The following is a 20,082-nucleotide window of genomic DNA, read 5'->3' as shown; positions in this document are numbered from 1 at the left end:
GCAGGGAGAACTCTTAAGAATTTATGGTGGAACTACTGGCAGGATGGCGTGTCCTGTAGTGTGATGGGGATGACCTGCCTAGGATGATGCTGAGGGGCCGTGCGGCCGTGGCCTTTCCGCTCCTATGAGGCCAAGAGGCTGAGCCAGGAAGGTGCACACAGGAGGTGTGGCTGGCTCAGCTGAACCGCCACCGCCCTTCCCCTGGTTTACCCCTCGGAGTCCCCCACTCTCTGCAGCCTCCCCCTCAGCCCTCCCTCCCACCTCTCTGATGGCAGAGGCAGCACAGAGCCGGATGAGATTAGACACATACATTTTATTTTAAGGCACAGCTGAGAAAACACTCAAGAAATAAAAGTTGTTTTGACGTAAACTGTATTATCTGGAGGACTGTTTGATGGTCTGCTGATGGGGTTCTCAGGCTGTGGGACAGATTCCTTACACTGAGCGTCGCTAAGACAGTCACTTACAACCACTGCAGCTTCTGTCCTCACCACACCTGGCTAATCTCAGCCAGTGACATGTGTCATGTTTGTGTAGGAGAGGAGTTCTCGGTCAAGGAGATGGGATACTCTGGCTCTGCTCAGCAGCTGCTGTGAGCCTCAGTTTCTTCATCTGTAAACTGCAGGTAGTGTGGGAGCCAGTGTTCCCCACGAGCCTCCTTGCATCTGGTTCTCTGGTTCTCACCGATCTCAGGTGTGTGTCTTGGAGGGATGCTTGAGCAAGTTTTAGCCAGCCAGGGTCTCAGCACCCACCATTCTGTCTTGGGTCCTGAAGAACAGGCACTGACCTACTTCTCTCATCTTCTCTTCCCTGCCATCCTGTTGGGGATTATTCTGACCCTAGAGCTGTCACTGTCCAGGCTGCCCTGGAGAGCTTGCTTCTATTCCAACTGGTCCATGATTCGCATGTCCATGGGACTTAGCAGCGAGGACAGACTCCGTTTTATAGAGTCCAAGGCAGATGGCCATGCTTCCTTTCCAGACTGAACATCAAATGCCAGGAACTCAGTGAGGGGCACCTCCTTCTGGCTTGGAGCTCTGCAAGGCAGACACACAGGCCAGGTTCCGGCCACCTTCTGTTCCGGTTTGCCTAATGATGCTTTTGGCAAAAGACAAGGAAGAACAGAAAAGCAAAGAAGGAAGTGAGTAGTCTGTTAAGGGAGAGTGGCAGGCATCTTTCACCCTTTGGGAGGAAGTTTCCATGAAAATCAAGCACAAAACAAAACACTGGCCTACTGCTGCATCCCAGGAGGATGGGCAGATCTGCCATGTGAACGCACTCCCCATCTTCCTCCCTGGGCCAGTTTGCTGAATTGGAACATGCAGGTTCTGTGATAGAAGTCCTCGTAAGTTCTGCCATTTCTCTCCATTCTGGCTGTAGGGAACCTGGCCTGTCTAATAGCAATAAAGACTGAATGACAGTTGCCATGGATTGTGCAATGCATGTTATATAGGCTAATAAAGGCTTGACTAAATAAGCAAATGGATTAAAGGGATATTATCTATTTACTGTGCGACTTTATAAGTGTTACATCATGCTTTTGGTTCTCAGGGGCCACATTTATAAAATAAAAATTCTAGCCAAACAATTTATAATCAAAAAAGATATTGAATATCAACACCATGGTCTTTCACTGTCAGTGTTGGAGGGTCCTTCAAACCATCTTCTATAGGAAGTAGTTACTATCATTATGGTTTGCAGAATGTTCTCCCACTCATTTTTATTACTCATTTTCCAAAACAGCCCCATTAACTAGGTTTCATGATTCTCCTTGTTGAGCTGGGAGAACTGAGGCTCTGAGGGGCTGAGTGGATCTAGGGCTTTTTACTACTTTCAAATGGGAAGAGCAGGCATTCCCTTTCCTGGAGACATGGGGTTTCATGGACCTCATCCCATTTTGTTCAGTTTGTCTCCATCGTGGTGGTTCTTTTTCCTCCACTTTATAGCTCTGTTGTCTTCCTTTTACACTCCCTCTTCTGAGGAATGAAAGCAAATTACTCTCATTTTCGCCATAGATGTTTGCCCACTTCTCTGAATCTGCCTTCCAAAGCACATTTTCTATCCCAAGAACTTATCAAGGTATTTTTTCTTTTTTGTCCTAGACAAAGGCAATTTTCTCCTTAAAAAGAATGATTGTGAGAGCTGTTAAGATAATAAAGTTTATTGTCTCCAGGATTTTCTTCTGAGGAGCTGGCAGTTATCTCTATAATGATAAAAATGCACTCCTCTCACACCACGTTTACACCCTGCTGCCCTGGGTCTGTGCCATTCTGTGCTCACAACTTTTCGTTTCAATGCGAAATCATGGTATACTCTTTAAAAAACATTCAAAATGGTAATTAATCTGAGCAATGTACTTAAAAAAAAAAGTAACAAAGTTTCTTTCCAGTCTTTTCAATGAAGAGATAAGGGTAGACTCAACTTTGAGAATAACCAAAGGTTTCCCAAGGAATGAGTCTCAGGAGGATGGCATATTCCTTCAAGTGCAGGAAGAGGTGGAGGTGGTGTTTCAGGCAGATGGAACAGGACAGACAAAAGGAAAGAAGCATAAACAAGCCTGGTGTGTCAAGGTGACACAGAGGAAAAAGTGAGAGGCGATTCTGGAGGAGTAGGCTGGAAAGAGGGAAGGGCAGAGCTATCCCCCCTGTCCTGGTGATTTCTTAGAACTGATGGGAGGCCCAGTAGAGATGAGAGATGGGAAACTCTTATAAAGTTGAGAGCACTGCAGGAATATAAGGCAAGTGGTGTTTGTTCATGTCAATGTTGCTATTTATGTGTTCTTCTTATTACCAACAATCTGAAGTCAGCCGTGGGTCTCCGACAAGAAGGATCTGATTCAGTGGCTGGTGTGGTTTAGTTATCTTGTATGTTGTTCTTGGTCCTAGGAGTGCAATATGGGATGAGAAATGAGAGATAGGACACGTTTTTCTCAGGTACTGCAGATTCATACCCACGGCCCTGGGGTAAACTCTGTTGTAGTAGGTGATGCTTTGATGGAATGTTTTACTGTGGGGTTCATGAGCCACAAAGATCCACTGTCATCAGTCTTGGTGAGCATTGGAAGAGAGTGTGGGGGTGGCTTTCTTGGAGATTGCCTCTCACTGTTTAATGTCATAATAAATCCTAAAATTCAAATTCCAAAGGAATGCCTCTAGGGTGGGTGTGTGGGTGGATGGGTGCAGAGGTCAACTGAATGCTGAGGAGGAGATGGGCAGAATTGTTAGCCTGAGCTGAGGTGGGCTGCCGTGTTCATTAAGATTCATGGATGTCAGTATCTTTTGGCAATTGATCTATGAGCTGAATTTTATGAAAAGAAACCAAAATTAGTGGAAGAACCCAAGGCAGTCTGCGAGTTGACTCTGGGGATTTGACTGGGTGATTTCTTCTTCATGGTGGAAGGATGAGCCCAAGCAAGGTAATCTTTGGCTAGGGGAATGTGATAGAATTTGGTGCTCAGTAACTCTCCTCTCTAGTTAGAAGTCTTGGAATCAGTCATCTCTTTTGTGCTCTTCTTATTTTCTTTATTTCCATTCGAGTTTTTCTCAGTGTTTGGTAAATTTCATGTTGAATATGTCAGCCTGTCTCAGTTGTGCTAAGGAAAACAAGAAGAAAGATTATGTTTACCTTAAGCTGTGAAGAAAAAAGGGAAAGTACCTCTCTCATCTTCTCCCCCTCCCCAGCCCTGGGAGATGGGGACTTCCCTTGGTGGTGGCAACAGGAATCAAAATAAAACAACTCTTGGGAAAGATAAAAGCTCAGAGGAAGTAGTGAGATGCTGGTGCTGCCCCACCCTCTTCACCTGTTAGACCTGTTTCCATGTGTATTCCTCTCTGAGGGATAAAGATCTCAACCACTGAATGGAAAATTCTTATTGTGTTCTTCATATTCAAGATAGCAACTCCTTCCATGGTGGTGTTTTGTTTTGTCTTTGGTTTTGGTTGAGACTCCTTTTAATAGAATACTTATAGCTAGAATCTGTGGAGAAGAGGCAATGAAGCATAACTGAGAGGTTGTCTTATAAAGATCCCGGTTGGATTTTTGGCTTTGCGCTGTGGCATGACTTTGGACACATCACCAAACATTACTTCCTTCCCTGTACTGAGATTTATAACATCCCTTTCATGGGATGGTTGGAGAATTTGGGACAATGTGTTAAAAGTACCTATTAATTTGTACATGATAGACACTTAAGAGGTATTGGCTTTTATTGTTATTGCTTTTTATTACATATAAACTGAAGTAATCTGGTGTAAGATCCTCCTGGGGGCTAGGGTTAGAGAGGATAAGCATGGCTTCTCTCACTTTTCTTTTTTTAAGAGAAGTAGTTTGCTGTATAACACAGGCTATAGACCAGACCGCTCATGACAACTTCGGCAAGTTAGTCTCTCTCTTTTTCTTTTTTTAAGATTTATTTATTTATTTGAGAGAGAGAGAGCAGGGGGAGGGACAGAGAGAGAGAGGCAGACTCCCCACTGAGTGCAGGGCCCATGTGGGGCTTCATCCCATGACCCTGAAATCATGATGTGAGCCAAAATCAAGAGTCAGATGCTTAACCGACTGAGCCACCCAGGTGCCCCAAATTATTCACTCTTACTTCTCCTCAGTTTCTCCAGCCATCAAATGAAGGGATAATGTGAGAACCAAATGACACAAATATACTAAGTACCTAACAAAGTGCTGGCCCCCCTAGCTTAAAAATAGTAAATCCTGCTTTTTGTTCTTCTTACCCACATCTGCCTGCCTCCCCTCACCAACTACTTTTTGGTCAGGTGCCAAGACTGCAAAATATCGCTTTGTCCAGGCTCAGCAGAAGCCTGGTGGTCGGTGTAAATGCAGTGCTTATGCCTGGGTATGTATGTATGTATGTATGTATGGATGGATTTATTTATTTTGCTTTATTCATTCCATTTTATACCATTCCATTCCATGAGATAAATTTTAACTGAGTCCCTGTTATAACACAGGGATGATGGACTTAGAGTGGTTAATAGGATGGTTCTTGCTCTTAAGGAGTTCACAGATCAGTCGGGGAAAGGGCACAGTCTAGAAATCATGCCATGAAACAGATAGGGTACATGCTGTGGAAGGGGGTCAAAGTCAAGGCGGATGGCATCTGAAAGGTGGAAGGAACAGCATGATCTGGTGCAAACTCCACGGAAGAGGTGAGTTTGAAATGGTCTTGGTTGCTGTGAAGACTCCTTGTAGCCAGAGGGGATGGGGAGGGCCTCCGGGCAGAGGGAACATCTGAGACATATTTGGGGAAATGGTGACAGTTTAGTTTGGCTGGAGTATATGATCTGTGAAGGGAAATAATGGGGAATAAGGGTGAGGCATTATTGTTAAGAGTTTTTAATGACAGGACAATAATTTTGTACTCAGTTTGATTTGCAATGAGAAAACATTGAGAGCTTTTTGAGCAAGAGGGTAAGTAATATGACAAGGAAGATACAGTAAGTTGTATCAGAAGTGGTGCTTGCAAATGGCTCTAACAACAGTCAGATAATGCCATTTATCTTGGTCTTCGATGGCTGATATGGGAGAGAAAAGGTGGCGGTGTTCCAAGTTCTGAGTCAAAAGGAAAGTAAGGACACAGAGGTGGGAAAGCCTCAGAAATCATTTGAAAACAGATGAGTCTAGGCTGCTATGAACATAACATACAAGTCGGGAAATTTGGAGAGATGACTTCAGATTTCATGGTAGGATCTCAAAGTTCCTATCAGTGATGCTGGTTTCTCTTTTAGAGATCAGAGTACACAGAAGGCTATCAAACAAAGATTCCAAATGAGTTTACTGTTTCTTTGAAGTCAGGCTTCTTGGAAGGTCTGTGAACTATTAAAGCATTTTTTTCTTTATTGTGGTAAAATACCCATAATATAAAATTACCGTTCTAACTATTAAGTACACCCATATGTTGTGCAGTCATCACCACTATTTAGTTCCAGAACTTTTCATCACCCCAAAACGAAACCCTAACTATTAAGCTGTCACTCTCCATTCCCTGCTCCTCCTAGCTCCTGGCAAACACAAATGCCTGAATGGATAAACAAAATGTGGGGTAGCCAGACAATGGAATATTATTTAGCCACAAAAAGAAATGAAGTATGATACAAGTTACAATGTGGATGAACCTTGAAAGCATTAAGCTATATAAGTTTACATTTTGTTTTTAATTCAGTATTAACAAAATTACCAGTTGTAATCTCAGTTTTTATGCTATGCAGTGATAATTTGCAGCAGAAAATATTTTTGTAGGTTACAGCAATTACACTGTAATTTAGTGATTCTTGACTGGGCTCTGCAAACTCTTGAAAGTTTCTGATAAGTTTCAGGGGTTCATGACATGATCAGTTCTAGATTGTTTCATTGAAGTCTCTCAATTATTAGAGTTTAACATCTTGTTGCAAAAATTATAAAAACACTGTGGATAAAACAAACAAATCTGTAGGAGTCCGTTGAAGACCTCTGCTAGAACATATATAATGTAGTTAGATGAATCTGGTGCTGAACTCCAACTTCATCTTTTAAGGGTATGACTTTCAGCATATTCCTTAACTTCTCTGAGACTCTTTCCTCATCTGCAAAATAGGTCTAATGACCATCTTTCCCTAATAGAAGTGTCATGTACATAAAGCATTAATACAGTGTTGGCAGAGTACAAGGCACTAATAGGAGATAATATTATCAGCTGATTGTTAATGATGAAACTAATGGTGCAGGGGCATGCGGGTGGCTCAGTCGGTTGAGCATTGGGCTCTTGGTTTCAGCTCAGTCATGATCTCGTGGGTCATGAGATTGAGCCCTCTATCCGGTTTTGCGCTCATCGGGGAGTCTGCTTGAAGTTCTCTGCTTCTGCCCCTCCCTCCACTCGTTTATTCTCTCTCTCTAAAATAAATAAGTCTTTTTTTAAAAAAAGAAACTAATGGTGCAGATTCTACCTGGTTCTGCTCTTTGGAGGTCTTGGAGTAACTCAAGGGGGTTGGTGAAATAATCCTGGTGGTGATACAGTACCCTTTATGTTGACTGTGACCTAGGAGAGCATCTTTTGTACTTGTCACAGTAAGCAGCGATGTGATAGTGGCCAAGTTAGTGATTCGTGCTCAGTCTCCCTACCTGTGAGATGGCAGCGACGTGTAGGACCTTCCCCACACGGCTGTTGTGGGGGACACGTGATTGATATTTGCGAGGCCCTTACAGCCCTTTCTGGCACATGGTTAAGTACTCCATAGCTATTTGTTAAATCACTAGAAATAAATAAGTATAGGGCACAAGCTGATCCAAACACAGGGTTCTTAGTTTTTTTCCTCTGAATGACTAATTTCACTGAGGCATTGATTCAACTTGATGACACTTTGCTTTAGTTGGTATTTTAAGTAAAATTTGGGAATGTGCTAGCCCAAGTTATCTGTGTTATGATTCAAGACAGAGCTGTGATCCACACTGACATTATTCAGCTAATCTGGAGACCTTGAAGAATGTCAGACTTGCTCAGGAAGCAAAAAGTTTGCATCTTATCTTCAGTTTATGATGACTTCATAACCCATTGTTCTGGTTATTTTAACAAATTACTAGGATGAGGCTTAAGCCATAGTATTTCTAGGAGCTAAACAAGTGACTTTAATAAATTCTGAAGATTTCTGTGGGGTAACAAAGTAGAGTGAAAGGGAAAATAAGTGCTCTGGCACTAAATCCTAATGTAAGACTTCAGGACAGTCATTCCTCACTGTGTCCTGGTTTCCCAAAATGTCAACTTAAGGAATTAGGTTTCTATGGGTATCACTGGGGCCTCCCCTACAACTTATTAAAAACTGCAAGTCACAGGGACCTCTAATGGATACCCAGGGAGCAGGGGAGTTGCTCTGGTTGAATTGGGATGGCACCTGCTCGCTCTCCCCTGGGGATCAGCCTGTCCCTCCTGGTAGCCCCCGAGGAACCTTAGTGGGACTTCTAGAGTCCCCTGAATCTCATTCTGGAAACTACTGGGTAAGATGAGACTGTGAACTTTTAGCCAATAGTCTGTGATTCTAAAAATACACATATTTTTTCAAATAAGGTCAACTTCTTTTTGCATAATAAATAATACATATGTACATGTGCTTGTATTTTCCACAGAACCAAGGACTTTGCTGTTTAAATGGACCCCATGCTAAAATGAAAAATTCTTTTGTAATATGAACAATTGCTCTTCAACGTCTCTGTTTTTGAAATTCTGTGCTCTATCCTTCTTAGAGTGGGATCCTTTTGGCCGGAAATGCCACTGTGAAAACTTAGGATATTACTAGCTTTCTGTTCAGTTTCTACTTTTTGAGTCACTGGCATTTGTCATTCCTTTTACCTCTCTTCAAAAGTGGGATAATCTGAAAAAAAAAAAAAAAAGCTTCCGTTTAAAAAAAGGTATCTGAAATTTCACAAAGTATGCTGGCATCCCAGCAATCCATGAATATTTAATCATTATCAAGACAGGAGGTTGGAGAAAAAAATCAGGTTGTGATATTTGGGAACAGCAGGTGTGGGAAGGAGGGTGTTGACACCCTCTGAAAACGGATATGGCATGTTGTTCCCTCTGCATTTCCCACATCACCTGGGGTCCAAAACATGCTTGAAGAAAACTCTAGGGAGCGGGAGCTTGTCCTCACTGGCCCCACACCCTTTACGTGGCAGAGAGTCTTTCTGGAAGCGTGGATGCCCTTCGGGGAACTCCTTCTCTTCACAAAACCCTTCCCGCTCTCTTTTCTGTGGGCCTGGCATAACACAACTTGTTGTGACCCCCGTCCCTTGGCATCTTTTTTTCCCCCTTCTCCCTTGGCATATTGTTGTTAATGTCTTTTACGTCTAATAAGTCATTGAGGGTCCAGGGATCCATCCCAGAATTTGGGACGGAGACTATTGAAACTCAGTGTTCACCCAAGAACTCTGGTGTCTGAAAATCAGGAGCAAGGCAGCGATGAAAGACTTGTGGGTCACTCTGGGACAATCACCCATCTTCTGACTTGATCACATGCTCCACCTGCCCTACCACCCAGTGTTGCGGCCACCCAGGTTCCGCCACTGCTTCTGGGAGGCGGAGACTGATTCGTCCCACGAGCTCCCGCCCTGCGTTTTTGTGCAGCCTGCTCCATGTTGGAGCTCTCTGTCAGGAGACTGAGAAAGTGCGGGGCTCTAGTTCTCAAACTCTTAGGCACACACCAGCTACCCAACAGGACTTCTTAACATGGGGATTCCTGGGCCCACCCCTAGGGGTTCTAATCCAGCAAATCAAGCATGAGGCCTGAGAATATGCACTTTTTACAGGAGATTCTCAGGCAGGTGGTTCCGGAACTGCCTGCACATCAAATGCTGTCTTTGGGGTTGTCCATCCTGGGCCTTGCACTAAAGGACGCCATGGCCTAAACGACCAGGCTGAGACTGGAGTCATGAAGCCCAAACTGCGGGTCCAGCTTTGGTTCAGATGGTCACAGAGCATTCGCTGTGTGCAAAATTCCTTATGTTGCGGGAGTGTGGCCGGGGCAGGGACTAAGACAGGCAAAAGGAACGCTCCCTCCCCTTCCGCATGTGATCTGGGCAACATCTGAGGCTGTCTGTTTGCATTCTGGTCACAGCCCACAGGAACTCATCAAATGTCAAGACAGAAACACTCAACAGAGTCCCCAACACATAATAATGATGAAAATAAAGTATAAGTTTCCCAGCTTAGAATTTAAGACCCTCAGTAATATGGCCTTGGTCTCCAGGCCACCATCCCCCTCATTCTCCAAACATCCCATCAGAGCAGGGTGACTGTTCCAGTAACTGTGCTTGGGGGGGCAGGGCTCAGTCTAAATCACATCACTGGGGAGTGAAGGCCCCATGGATCTGGGGCCCCTCCGTGGATACCAGGGATACCTCCACCCTGATGTGTCTCCATCACCTGAGTTGTAACCCAGGCATCAGAATTCTCTAGCAGCTTCCTCTCTGGGTCCCCTTCTGCGGTCAGCCACTCAACTTTTTGAACTGCATGATTTTGTTGCTTTCATTATTTTGTCATGCCAACTTAGGTTCTAAAGTATAATCTTAGTCTGAAAATCAATTCCTAAGTCATGACACTGAAATGAAGATGATAGCAGTTTGGCTCTTAGAAGCACAGAAGGCCAGCCCTAGAAGGGCCCTCACTCTGAGCATGTCCAACCCTCTTCGTGTTGTTGACCAGGAAGCCCAAGACCAGAGAGGGAAACTTTCCCAAGTGTATGCTTGCTCAAGTCCATCCAGAATGTTAGTGAACCAGCACTCAGAAGTGACTCTCCATACATACACAGGTGTGTCATTCCTTTTATCCTAACTAGTGCCCCCCCCTCCAGGCTTCCTTTGGAGTCTCTGTGTTTCTTCTTCTTTTTTTATGCTTTATTTATTTATTTCAGAGAGAGAGAGCGAGCAAGCAAGAGAGAGCACAAACAGGGTGAAGGGCAAAGGGAGAAGCAGACTCCCCACTGAGCAGGGAGCCCGAGGTGGGACTTGACCCCAGGACCCTGAGATCATGACACTTAACAGCTCAGCCACCCAGGCGCCCTTGGGTGCTGGAGTCTCCGTGTTTCAAATGCTTTTCTTACTTGCATGTTGTTTATGATAGGCTCTTTATTTACATGTTTAAGTTTTGTCAAGTTTTGCCCACCTCCTTTGATTTCGTCTCTACTGAGACATGTGAACTGTCTCGGGCTATTAGAAGAACTTTGGGTAGGAGAGAAGAGCCAGTGGTAATAGTTTCATTATACTGCAGTTTTCAAATATCAGCCTCATCCTCAATTTAATTTGACCTCTATACGTTGAGCATCAGAATCTGCTGGTCACTGCCCCGGGTGTGGGCTTATGTTACTGGTATGACAGAGAAGTATGTCCTGCCCCTTTGGATCCCAAACAGATAGAAAAGAGAAGTCAGTCAGAAGGGAATTAATGCTGAGAGCAGCATGGGAAACTGACTCCCAGTGTGAATGTGGGTCAGTCTGTTCTCAAACCTGGAGCGGATTGTTTCCCTGATAAAGGCTGGCCTGTGACGGCTGCCTGCGGTCTGTTCTGAAACCCTGTGTGATGTCAGGTGGTGACTGGATGGTTTCCACATTCACTCCAGGGCAACCCACACTTCCTCCTGCGCTCCATGAGCAGGGAGGAGCCCCGTGTGCTTACAGGAATGGCGAGCCACACCTTGGGCATGAGTCAGGCCCCCAATCCACCCACGATGGGGAAGGTTGATAGGGGTGGGGCCTGTGGCAAGTTTCGTGTTCTCCCACCTTATCTTTTCTTTGGTTAAATATTTACAGTGAAGGGCATTCCATGGCCAGGCTCTGCCATGTGGGGAGCCCTTCACTCCTCCATCAGTGGCTGGCAAAGCTGCTCCATTGTTCTCCTCTTCTGATGCTTTTCCTTCTATATTGCTTTGGGGGATTGGGTTTGTAAGACTGGCCACACTGTTTGCAAGCCTCAGTGCAAAGTGAAGATGCAGACCCCTTGTTCAAAAATTAAGAATTGCAACATGGTGACAGCTGAACACAACCAAGCATGGGGCCTTTTATTTATAGGGCTCTGGGCTCCTGCATAGGCTGTTTGCCCAGGAAGCCACCCTGGGTAAGGGTGGATCAAGGAGTGGGATGGGGACCTGAGGGGGGGAGAGTGAGTAGGGGCTTCATTAGGCCAATAGACACCAGACCATTGCCTTGAACCAAAGCTAAAAATGATGAGAAATCTTCCCAAATGTGAAAAATGACACAGATGTTAGTGCAGCTTGGTGGCTGGAGAGTTTCAAGCTATTCCACATAGATGCCATGGCAGTCAAGAGCAGACTTTATTTTGCAAAGGAGAAGCTGGTGAAGCTAGGAAAGGTGATCCATGGAAGGTCATGCTGCTTGTTGGTGGTACCTGGGGACTGGGTCTCGGGCCCTGTAACTTCGGTGCCCTTTCTAGCCCTTGATAGAGCTGGGTATCTGTGAAATTGTTCTCTCTCACTGCGGGTACAATTGAAATTTGGGAACACGAGTGAGATGCAGGAAGGGAAATGAGATCAATGATAACTGGATGGAGAAAACAAAACAGTTTAGGAAGCCAGAGCAGTTTGTCTGAGTCCTAGCTGATACACAACATACAGCAAAACAGACAAATGTCTGTGCGGCAAAACAAAACTGGAAGAAGAAGATATTGTCAAATAAAATACGCACATTTCCAACCAGCCTTGAGCTCATCTGATAAGGGACAGATTGTCCAGAGTAAATAGAGAGAGGAAGAAAGATGCTTTGGGCTGTATTTAGTCCCCTGTCAAAATCACAGGGGAGCGTCATGCTTCTCCTCCTGTTTATCGTTTCTCCGGTGGCCAGGGCTCATAGGGCCACACAGGGGAGCAGGGTAGTTCATACACCTGTGCATTTGTCCATCTGTCCATCCATCTGTCTGTCCATCTGTCCATCCATCCATCCATCTCTCCATCCCTCCATCAGACATCTCTTGAGTACCTCTATTACCATTGTCCTGTGCTAGATCCTAAAAAGAATGTTTAAGATGTGGCCCCTCCCTTTAAAGAGAGCGGACAGATAAGGACCAGGGGAGAAGACTAACCACGGCGGAGTGTAATGCTGGCGAGGCCTGCTGTGTGCGGTGGGACTCAAGAGAAGGGGAAATTCATGCTGCCTACATTTCTCAGCCGATAACCTGCCTGCAGGTTCCTGTTGGCTCTAACAACAGTGTCTTCTAGTATCTGTTCATCATCCCCGTGCTCCTCTTCACCAAAAGACTCCTGGGGAGGAGGCAGGCCTGGGGAGCAAGGATGTGGGATTCTTAGAGACGCAACCCATTTACCCTCCAGGGTATATGTCTGTGTATCAGTCCTTCTCTGCATGAGGGGGAAGCCCTGGGCTGGTGGTGATTCCGGTTCAGAACTGGCAAGGATCCGTGCCAACCTGTGCTTTCTCCCACCCACCTGCTGCCCTGGGCATGACTGGAAGGGAGCAGCCAGCCAAGGTCAGGGAGAGGGCAGCTAGGGGGTCAGCAGACTCACCCTGTCCCCCTCTGCAAAATGGCATGAGGGGAGGTCTAATAAACCCGTGTTTCCTAACCCAAATAAGCAGCAGCTTATATTTTCCATCAGTGACAGCAGGATTAAAGCAGAGGGGGGAAATGTAAAGGCCATCACAGAGGAGAGGGAAAGGACCAGATGCTGAGAGAAATGACATCTAAGTGCTTATCTAGTAAAATGTTCCTTGGTGGAGGAAGATGTCATCCACCAGGACACTGGCTCACAGCCTTCGCTATCACTGAAGCCAGTAGAGACGTGAGGTGAATCCCACATGTCATCATATGTCCCGCCGTGACAGTGCTGCACATTCACGCCAGGACTTAGCATCAACAGAGCTCACCTTACCTCCAGAATCTCACGATCTCCCTTGACAGCCTGGGCAGGCTGGTGGGGGTCTGTGTTAGAACTCCCATTGTGCAGAATAGGCAACTGAGGCTTGGGAAGGACAAATCTACTTGCCAGTTGATTCTGGTGAATGGTGACGGGGGCCCAGAGCCCAGGTTTTCTGTGGGACATTCTCCAACAGCTGTGCCCCTCCTGGCTGCAGGGTGGCAGGACCACAGCGTGGGCCGGGAGAAGCCTCCCATGGCCACCGGAAGCCTGGTGATGCTTAGCTGCCCTGTGGACATAGATGTCTTTTCAGAATCTCCTGCCCTTTAAAATAACATGCTTCAAATAGCAATGCATGGCTTGGTCCCAGGCTGGGATCCTGCACCTCTCAGGCACCTTCCCCTCTGCCCCCGGCCGAGTACCAGAAAGACACCCATGGCTGCGTGGAAACAGTATTTGTCTCGCAGTCACTTCTTCTGGCCCTGTAGCTTTGTGGTGTAGAAGTGGAGTGACCCAGATACTCCTTACATGAAACCCTCTTTTCATCCTGGGGTCTAGATTAAGGAGGGCATAAATCAGTTGGATGAGGGGACAGTGGTTCAGTCCATCTCACAGTTAACTTCACCATTTGCACTTGTTGAATGCCAGCTCTCCCTACCAGCCTGGAGCTCAGGCTGCCTCCTCCCCCATGAAGCCTCCCGGGATCGCTCCCTCCTCAGGGTTCCCAAAGCCCTGGTTCTGATCCTATCCATGGTGCTCGGGTGCTCATCCCTTTCTACATATTTTATTTTCCTGAATCTTCATGCCAGAGACTGTGTCTAGTTCATTTTTCTATTCTTGTCTACACCGAGAGCTGAGAATGGCCAAGGTGGTTGCTCAGTTAACTACTCATTGAATGAAGGCATGAATTGATTATGTCCTAGACATTATGGAGGCATGTAAAAAGACAGGTGGACATGTGATGTCTTTTCACTGTTCATACTTTATACTGACTCTCTCTGTAGAAAAGTCTTATTTGGGTCTCAAGATCAATTCATTATGATTCAATTATATTTTCTAGCAGTTGTTACTGTGTCAACTCTTAACCTAGGTTCATTTCTTATGCTTCTCCTTTCAAATGCAACATCTCTGAAGGTGGAATGGTATCCTCAATTTACAGATGACAAGAATATCAGCTCAACGTAGTGGTGGTTCTCTCCCATAGGTTGCAAAGCCATTCAGTGGCCGATTAGGATTCACTAAGCAGATATTCCTTGATCAGTATTCATTCAATATGTATTTAATTAGTCCTTGCTACATGCCGGACATTGTGGGCAATGTATGGGAGAATAAGATGTGGTCATTACCCTCCGGGGGCTCACAGTCTAATGAGAGGGACATACACTTGAATGGAAAACCATGCCATGTGGCAAACACTCTAGAAGAAATACTGTGTCTGTGTTTGTTCTCATGGAGATATACTGCTCTGCATGTCCTCTATATCTCTGATGCGAATGTAGTGATGATGCTCAAAATCCCAAAGAGCCAACAAATCAAGTCATTGCTAAAGAACACTAATAATAGGAACAAAGGCTTCAGGCTTAAGCTTCCTTATAGCTAATTGGGAGCATGCCGATGACGTGAGGGAATGGACAGGAGACTGCTCCTGCTTGCCCCATCAGAAGATTTCAATCAGAGAGGAAGTTGGCAGGAAAATCCAGGCCTTCTTGAAGAAGAGGACGAGAGAGAGAGGTGTGTCACTAGAACAAGAAAGGCCCCACCCACAAACCTGTCCCTGACAGGTTGAGCTCCACCCTGTAAACATCCTCAATCTTCTCATTTGACCCTTTGTTTGAGACAGAGCACGTAACTCTCAGCCCACTCGGTGAGGCAGGGTTCAGACTGAGCGGGTGACAACTCAAGGGCACCCTCGTGTTGGGCTTCACCTGAGCCAACCACATTTTCACTGGCCACTCTCTGTGTTCTGGCCCCCCTCATCCAAAAAGAGAAAGAAGAGCCTTGAAGATCCGCTACAGCTTCATCAGGTAAGAGCAGGTGGTTTGTCCTCGGTTCTGCAAAGAGATGGGGTTTCTCCCTATGTGTCGATTGCTCCTGGCCCCTAGCCTGGCTTTCTGGTCACTTCCACCACTGACTAGCAGTTACGTCTAGGCTTGTAGTTCATCTCGACCACAGGAAAGTCCTCCCTTTGTCCTTACTGCCAGGGTTGATGAGGTTTGTAGACCAGCATTTTTCAGCCTATAAAATCACTTGACATACTCATCTATATATTGATTTTGATCTCAACTGCCTTATAAAAGTGGTGGGATAGGTACAATTTTCTCTATTCAGTGGCTTAGTGAACAGAGGCTTGGTGAATTGAAGTGATTTGTTCCAGTATGATCAGCAGGCTAAGGCCAAGATTAGATTTGATTCCTCCTTCTCTCTTCCTCTTCTGTACCACCCAGCAGGTCATACCTTATCTCAAAAAGCCACGAAAAGTGAAAGGGCTTCCTGAACTGTCAAATGAGAAACAAAAGGTGTTATCTCCTTACAGGCAGGTTGGGAGGGTTATTTTTGAACTACTCTGAGACAGATTTTATAATGATATATAGGCTCCATCAAATAGGGCTATTTCTAGAGAACAAATGAGAATATGTATATAAAGAGGACTTGCAAACCAAAAAGTGATATGCAAATGTGGGAAAATGGCTCCGTAGAGCCCGAAACATGCTCTTGCTCTCTGTATAAGAAGGCTTGCATCTGGGGCTGGATGACACTCTCCTAATGTCATCAGGAGCATTATGAGGCACAGCTCACAAAAGCCCTGGGGAAATATTTAGCTTTTCCATCTTCCTGTGGTATGTGGAAAAGCAAATCTCAATGAGGAGGGGAGGGAACACCCCCAAATCCTTTTCAAGTTGACTCCTGCAATTTCCTTTCTTATGACAGCTATCATTATATCTCATTGTTCTATAGTTTTAAGAAAATCTCATCTTCAGTGATTATGTAGTTTATTTTTTAAGATGCTAATTTTAGCTATCATTTTCCCTTCATGCTCAAAAGGTTGTATCATTCTTAGTTGTGGAAGCAAATATTTTGTGCACGTGTGTGTGTGTGTGTTTGTGTGCGTGTGTGTATGTTTGAGTTTGTTATGACAGTGCTAATATTCATCCCCATAAGCCCACCACAGTGCAGTGGGTTGCTATGTTACACCATCTTTGGCATACTTCTGTATATTCTTAGTGTCTGGCTGTAAGCATCTTGAAGAAGTCACTTAATCACCTTATTCAAAATGGAGAAACTGAAGCCCGGAAAGATGACATGATGTGCACAAGGCCACAAGGCCAACGATCATTAAAGCTGTCAGTCAAATGCACATTCCTAGTCTTTCACTGCCCACGATGCATAGTGAATGGTGCCGGGCATCCCTCAGCAGAAGCAGGAGCTGTGTCATTTGGGGGATTGGACCCAGATGTCCTTTAAGATTCCTTTCAATGAAACATTTTAGAACACTTTGGCCTTTTCTTGGCATTCAATGGAAATATCATACCCTGTAGAGAGTAGGGGACTTTTCTAGAGAAGACTTTCCTTCTTAGCTTCGTTCTTGTGCAATATTGTTTCGGCCAAATTCTGGAACTTCTTTTTACGTGTAGGGTTAGGAGATGTGCAAGCTCTGGCAGCATCTTCATTTTGTTCAGCCAATCTAGATCTTTTTATCTTTTAGGACCCTTCTAAAAGGGTGTCACCCAGTTTAACTGGTTATAATTCTGCTCGATCTTGAATTCAGAATTATGAAATCCAGCAGCAGGGTTGAACTCTAGAGTTCCTTTAATCCAGGGGCTGCAGACCAGAGGCCACAGGTGAGTCCCGCATTCAGATGTCTTTTGTTTGTGGTGCAGTGGTAAACAAAATTGAACCAGTTGCAAATATTTAACATTCAGGAAATTTCTTGTAAAAGTTCAGATATATCATTTTTCAGGAAGATCAGAAGATCTGGTTATAGTGGGTCCAAATACCCACATGGAAAACATATCGGCTGGGTCTGGGCAGCATGTACTTCTTGTAGATGGCGCATATATTCCCCAATCATTCACATCTCTGTGGGACCTGATTTCAACTACCAGGTATTTGCATTTGTCAATGCTGTTCTCTTCCAATCTGTCATGGGCTCAAATCATTCTATGTTTCAGGAGAAACCTAGTTCCACATAATGATAGGCCAGGCCACAGATCAATGTCACCAGGGAGGAGGTGAAATTAATTCTTTGGCCCTAACCTCTTACTATTTGCGAGGTAGGAAGAGAAATGATGACTTCAGCAGAACATGGCATTGGCCCTGATACCAACCCAGGATATTAAGCCAAATGTCAAAGCTCAGTGACTTGAAAGCTTAAGTATTCAGCTACCTGACACAGTTCCAGCATAATCTCTGGGTGCCTACAAGAGAAAAATTGACAAGTGCAGGGTAATACTCTTTACTCAATGTCACAAAAATAAGAAAAGAAATTATGATGTGTGATTGCACATAGAATGCAACACAATGCTCCACAGTCCCAAAGAATACAGAACAAATTGCTGAAATTCTGGAAACTATCCCAATCTTACGTTTTCTGTAATCCATTCACTAATAAAATAATCACTTCTTGATCACTTACAGTGTACATCACCCTAAGCTGGAGGATTTAGGGATGAGGGGCAATGACGCTTCCCCAAAGGTGCTTACTAGTTTTGAAAATGTGCACACAAATAACCACAACACAGGATAAAGTATGATAAATGCTACAAGAAGAAGAAAGCCAATGTTGTTGGTTTTGCTGAGTAAAGAGATATTCATGGAAAGTATGTAGGTTGCCACCAGGATGGTTGTAAGGAGGAAATGGCATTTGACTTGGGCTTTGGACAGATAGAGATGGTAAGAGTTTCTAGCAAAAGAAGAACATAAACAAACTCATTCAGTACTATCTGAAGTGTACTTGAGAGAGTGAGAGTGAGCATTCACTGTGGCTAAATATAGGGCCAGTGGGATGGAGGGGGATTGAGGCTAGAAATGTGGGTCTGTACCAGACCTTGGGTGCTGAGTGACAGGCTAAGGGCTTCAGAGGAGGCGCAACATGGTGGATTCGAGGAACATTGCAACTATTGACCAGACATTTAATCCAAGTTCATGGCTATCCAAGTCCATAACTCGGCAGTGACAGAATATCAGTGTAGGTATCACTAAGCTTAGCTTTAAGTGTTTCAAAAAAATTAAGAGGTTAAAACCAGAACTGAGCACTTCTAAACATGGTAGACAGTATCAGATGCTTAAGGAGGGAGGCAAAGTGGTAATATACAGAAGAATTACAAAGATGGATGAACATATTTTTTAAAATATGTTGAGCAACTTGTAAGGAATACTTGGGGGAAAACATGGTTAAGATTTTTCCCTTTTTTTTTTTTTTTTAGAGCAAGTTTATTCCTTTGGGTTATCTAAAAGTTAGAAAAGTGATGTGCATAAGTTCTTGTGGGATGTGGAGCGTTATTTTCAGTTGATAAGCTTTTTCGTTTGGTCTGGAAAGCAGTCACCCCCCAAGGAATAGTTATAGAAGGTCCTTGGATGTCCTAGCCCTCAGCGCTTCCATTAAAACACTGCTGGAAAATTCCACAAATAGTTGAAGGCTTCACTGTGGTTTACAGCATTCCTGATGCGCTGAAGGGAAGGTTCTGGTCCTGTAAAGGACTCCACCAGTAACCAGAACAATGTTTCCACACACACCACAAGGTATTTGTGTAATTAACCAAACTGTTCTAACTTTCATGAGCATGCTTTTGTGTGAGATTGGTTCAGCAATGTACCCACGTCTCAAAGGACGGTGCTTCAAGGGAAGTATGCAGGTGATGTGGAACAGAGTAAAATGAGATACGTGAATGAGATTTGTTCGTTTAAAGCTATTTATTGAATATCTGTTCAATATAAATATCACTTCAAGTTTCATTCATTCAAGACTATTGAATATGGGTTCTAGGGTTTGGGAAAACCTCTGCAGTGAACAAAAAGAAGTAATCTCTGCCCCCCAAGTAGCTTACATGTCTAATGAGACAGATGGAAAATAAACAAATCAATCAGTAAAATGTACAATATATGGCATATAGAGAAAAAATAAGGAAAGAGATAGGAAGTCTTGGAGAGCTGAGATTTTGGAGAGGGTGCTTAGGGAGAAATAAGTTGTTATTTGAGTAAAGATCCTAATGATACAAGAGAGTGAGCCATGTAAATAACTGGGAAAATGGTGTTCCAGACATTAAGACAGCAAGTGCAAAGGTCCCAAAACAGGAGCATATCTTCCTGGCCCCTTTAAAGAATATCACATAGAGTAGACAAATCCTTAGAAATAAAGTTAGAAAGATGATGGTGGGGTGGGGAAGGGGACAAGGATAATGCAGGCCCTGTAAGACACAATAAGGACTTTGACTTTCACTCTGAGGAAAATGGGAGCCATTTGCAGATTTTAGACAGAGGAATGACATGGTCTAACTTCATTTCAAGGGGAATCCTTGGTCTGTGTGTTGAGAATAGATGAGGGTGGGGTGGGGAGAAGGCAGGCAGAAACAGGGAGATTCATAAAGGAGTTATTATTATAATCCAGATGAGTGATGTGGAAGCTTGGACAAGTTGGTAGTGGTGGTGATGAGGACATGTATTTGAATCTTGTGGTTGAGGTGGATTGAATGGGGAATAATGAGACAGGAAGGAGCCAAGGATGAGTC

The 20,082-nt window shown here is 44.5% G+C and overlaps 1 protein-coding gene across 4 annotated transcripts in view; it reads left to right on the top strand.

Moving 5' to 3' along the window:
• The window catches only part of TPRG1 (tumor protein p63 regulated 1), a 211,241-nt gene that overhangs the window by 57,805 nt on the left and 133,354 nt on the right, over positions 1–20,082 (top strand). The window contains exon 1 of one of the 4 annotated variants that reach the window (XM_021692714.1): positions 2,704–2,737. The exons of 2 other annotated variants lie outside the window; for them this stretch is intronic. The gene's annotated coding sequence lies outside the window, so the exon portion shown is untranslated. Of the gene's footprint in view, positions 1–2,703; positions 2,738–15,185; positions 15,382–20,082 lie in introns of those variants that run through there. One more of the 4 variants, XM_021692713.1, reaches the window with a different exon arrangement.

Source organism: Neomonachus schauinslandi, chromosome 1 (genome assembly GCF_002201575.2).
Source record: "Neomonachus schauinslandi chromosome 1, ASM220157v2, whole genome shotgun sequence".
Taxonomy (NCBI): Eukaryota; Metazoa; Chordata; class Mammalia; order Carnivora; family Phocidae; genus Neomonachus; species Neomonachus schauinslandi.
The sequence above is the reverse complement of the archived record's forward strand: the minus strand, read 5'-3'. Positions and strand labels throughout refer to the sequence as shown.